The sequence below is a fragment of the Propithecus coquereli genome, unplaced genomic scaffold (genome assembly GCF_000956105.1).
Source record: "Propithecus coquereli isolate 6110/MARCELLA unplaced genomic scaffold, Pcoq_1.0 Scaffold66, whole genome shotgun sequence".
NCBI lineage: Eukaryota > Metazoa > Chordata > Mammalia > Primates > Indriidae > Propithecus > Propithecus coquereli.
In genome coordinates, this window is record NW_012152618.1 from 10588135 (window position 1) to 10593006 (window position 4872).

Here is a 4872-nt window from a genome sequence, read left to right on the forward strand (position 1 = left end):
AAAAAAAAAAAAAAAATTAAGCAATGTGATTTAACAAAAAACAATATGGAGTTGGAGATGGCTGTTTCTAATAGGTAGTTAGGGAATGGCTTCTTAGGAAATTTGACTAATCCAAGGGGCAAAACTGAGAGTCAAGAGGGCAGAAAAGAGCCATAGCGGTCTCCAACATTTTGGAACCAGGGACCAGTTTCATGGAAGACAATTTTTCCATGGACTGGGGATACAGGGCTGGGGTGTTGTGGGTGGGGGGGATGGCGAGGAGCTCAGGTGGTGATGCTCGGCCCATTTCCTAACAGGCCATGAACCAGTAACGGGCCATAGCCCAGGCGTTGGGGACTGCAGCCATAGAGGATTATTTCCAGGCCTGGAAACCTAAAGGAATTTTCCCAGCCAAATTTTGAAATCGATTTGGATTGGTGACTCCTTTTTTTCTTCCATTTTCCCCCCTTTTGAACCAGAATGTCTATAACTGTTATCCTATGCCTATCCCACCACTGCATGTTGGGAGCATGTGACTTGTTTCTTTAGTTGCACAGGTCCACAGATGGGGAAGAATTGTGCTTCAGGATGGATTATTCCCAGAGCCTCATTTGCATCAGATGATTTAGATGATAAGATTTGAGACTTTTGATGTGATGAGATGTTGAGGGCTTTGACTTGATGCTGTAATGAGATGATATTTTTTGTTTTTACTGTCTTTTGAGACAGGGTCTCACTCTGTGGCCTAGGGTAGGGTGCAGTAGCATCATCATAGCACACTGCAGGCTTTTACTCCTGGGTGTCGCGGCCCGGATTGCAGAACGGGGGATGGACACAGAAAGAAACACACAGACACACACAAGGACATACAAGACTGCAGTAGACAATTCTACCAGTCGCTTTATTATATACTTTTTCTATGTCCGGCAGCTACTTCCTGGCACGTGACTACCTTGGGCGCCCTGAGAAAAATACATTTTCAGTCCTTCCAGACGATTGCTTAAGGGAAGCAGACGTTTGCATCTTAACTTCTTGTATCTTAACTTCTTTATCTCATTACCGTATGCAGGACAATGAGATGCCTTGGCTTGTTTGCAAGACCCCAGGCAATTGGTTATCTATCATAAAGCTATCTGTCATGAGGAATAGTTCTGTTTGTTCAACAGGCCAGGCCGTGTCCAGACCTATTGACCTCTGGCGCCAAGGAGAGCACACCCAGTTTCGCTGACTCTGGGCTTAAGCCAATTTTGCCCAGGGACGGCCCCTACACTGGGTTCAAGTGATTCTCCCACCTCAGCCTCCCAAAGTGCTAGGATTACAGGCGTGAGCCACCATACCTGGCCAGATGTGAATCTTTGAGGGCTAGAGGGTGAACTGTGGTAGGCAAAATAACAGCCCCTGAATATTCTGTGCTCTAATCCCTATGAATATATTACCTTACATGGCAAAAGGGACTTTGCAGATATAATTAAGGTTACTAATTAAGGTTAATGAAGGTTAAAATAGGAAGATTATCTTGGATTATTCAGGTGGGCTCAGTGTAATCACATGAGCTCTTAAAAGCAGAGAAGTTTCTCCAGCTAGCAACAGAAGACAGAATGAGAAGTCAGAGAAATTTGAAGCAGGAAAAGGGCTTGATGGAGGGTCCCCAGCCAAGGAAGGTACATGTCCTCTAGAAGCTCAGAACAACCTCTGACTGACAGCCAGCAAAGAAACAGGGACCTCAGTCCTAGTCAAATGGAGCTGAATTCTGTTAATAACGTGGATCAGCCTGGAAGCGAATTCTATACCAGATTCTCCAGATAAGAGCCCAGGTTGGCTGGCACCTTGACTTAGCCTTGTGAAACCCTAAAAGAGTACTCAGCTGAGTCTGCCTGAACTTCTGACCTACAGAACTATGTATGAGATAATAAATGGGTGTTGTTTTAAGCTGCTAAATTTGTGGTAATTTACCATGCAGCAATAGAAACCTCATAGAGTGACATTTGACCTGAGACTTGAATGAAGAGAAAGGGCATCATGAACAAATCTAGGACAATGGGTTCCATCCCATCCCCAGAGAACAGCAAATGCCAAGGCCCTGAGGCTATCATGGCTGGAGCCTGCAGCGTGGAGGGAGTAGGTAGGAGATGAGATCAGGCTGGGGTAGGGACTGAAAGGAAGGCAGGCTCCAGGGGAGGGGTTCATTTGCCGGGGGAGGGGATGATGACCACAGTCCACAGTACAGACTTAGGGTTGACACCACCAGTGCTTTCTCTGGTAGCAGAGCCTGTGGTTTTGCATTTCCCAGATCCATTCACTACCTGGGACAGCCTGGTAGGGAACTGGAAAGGGAAGGGAAGTTGGGGCAGAAAAAATGCGAGGCCAGATATCAGACTGTCTGCACATTACCCAGATAAAAAACTGGACAAAGACATCACAAGAAAAGAATATTACAGATCAATATTCTTATGAATATAGATGCAAAAGTCCTCAACAAAATACTAGCAAATGAAGCCCAGCAATATATAAAAGGATTATACAGCATGCCTAAGTGAGATTTATCCCAGAAATGCAAGATTGGTTTAACATCCAAAAACCAATTAATGTAATACAGAATATTAATAGAATAAAGAACAAAAGCCATGGGCCGGGTGTAGTGGGTCACGCCTGTAATCCTAGCACTCTGGGAGGCCGAGGCGGGCGGATCGTTTGAGCTCAGGAGTTCAAAACCAGCCTGGGCAACACAGTGAGACCCCATCTCTAAAAAAAAAAAAAAAGTTTTAAAAATTATCCAGGCGAGGTGGTGTGTGCCTATAGTCCCAGCTATTCAGGAGACTGAGGCAGGAGGATTGTTTGAGCCCAGGAATTTGAGGTTGCAGTAAGCTGTGATTGTGGCACTGCACTCCGGCCTCGGTGACAGAGCAAGACCAAACTGGATTCAGGAATAAGAATGGCATAGAACAGAACCACAGCTGTGCCATAGAGGACGTGGAATATGAGTGATAAATAAACATTTGTTGTTGTGAGCCTCTGAGAGTTTTAGGTTGTTACTGCAGCATAACTTGATCCAATCTGATTGATGAAATTTCCCTATGTATCTCGGAGGCCCCTCTAATCCGTTCTCTTTCCTATCAACATGACAATTGGCATACCATAATGAACTATGGTGAGCTTATGGGGTCTGAGACTTTTACCCCTGTTCAGTGATGCCTACCCTCAGGTCCTATCCAGTGAGCCTTCTTGATTTTTGCTTGCTCTTGGCAACTACTGGCAGCTGCTCATGGGAGCTAGAAATACATCCTGGGAGATGGCGCCCCATACCTTCTAACATCAACTTGGTGCCTAGTAAATATCAGCCTCACGGATCCTAAAGACCACATTGGCACCTTACAAAGGAGCTGTCCAAAAGTTAAAAAAAAAAAGAGCAAAGCCCAAACTGGCCTTAATGCCCACACTTGCAAGCAACCTCAATGTAACAGGTAATGAGTGAAAATTCTGTATTAGTATGTGTATGGGTACAGCTGCATATAACAGAGACCTAAATTAACTGTGGCTTAAATGAGATAGGAGCTTATTTCTCTCATATAAAATTCTGAGTTAGTATGGTAGGTCTCTCCACGGAGTCATCAGGAGCCAGGTTCTTTTTGTCTTGTTGCTGCTCTATCCCTAGGGCATTGCCCTCACCCATGAGGTCCAAGATGATTCACCACCACTTCCACAGTCTGGCCCTTGTGCAGGCAGAAGAGTAAAGGGGATGACTTGTCCTTTCCCCTAAATTGCATGATTCAGAAGTTGTACAAACCATTTCTGCTTTAATCCCGTTAATCAGAATGTAACCACATGGCCACATCCAGCTGAGTGTTGTTGAGAAACACACTCTTGACACTGAGTAGCTTTTTGCCCAGATGAGAGTTTGGTTACTCTAGTGGAGGGGGAATGAATACTGCGAGACCACCAGCAGTTGCAGCCACACAGTAGAAGCATTAACTCATCGCAACTACATTACTTTCCTATTACTGATATAACAAGTTATTTTGAAATTAGTGACTTAAAACTACACACATTTATTCTCTTACAGTTCTGGAGGCCAGAAATCCAAAATCAGTTTTATTGAGCTAAAGTCATGGTGTCAGCAGGGATGTTTCCTGTTAGTGGCTGTGATGGAAAGTCCATTTTTTTTTTTTTTTACCTTTTTCAGCTTCTAATGGCAGCCTGTATTTCTTGGCTGGTGGCCCCATCCTCCATTGGAAAAAGCACATCAACCCAGTCTCAGCTTCTGTAATCACACCACCTTCTCCTCTGACTCTTACTCTTCCTGCATCCTTCATCTGACTGAGGACCCTTGCAATTACTTAGGGCCCACCCAGATAATATGGGATAAGCTCCCCATCTCAAGATTATTTATTTAAGAATGAATGAATGAATGAATGAATGACAGGGTCTCACTCTGTTTCCCAGGATGGGGTGTAGTGGCATGACTGTAGCTCACTGCAGCCTTGAACTCCTGGGCTCAAGCGATCCTCCTGCCTCAGCCTCCCCAGTAGCTGGGACTACAGGTGCACACCACCATATCTGGCTAATTTTTCTTATTTATTTATTTATTTTTTAGAGACAAGGTCTCACTATGTGGCCGAGGCTGGTCTCAAACTCCTGGTTTCAAGCAATCCTCCCTCCTCAGCCTCCCAAAGTGCTGGCAATATAAAGTGTAAGCCACCACACCTGGCCAAGATCCTTAATTTAATCACATTTTTGGAGTCCCTTCTTCCATAAAAGGTACTATCTTTTCCCATATAAAGTAAACTTCACAGATTCCAGGGATTAGGATGTGGATATATTTGGGGGGCCATTATTCAGCATACCACATCACCCCATTCCACATTTAACTCATTCATTTATTCATAAAAGATTGAG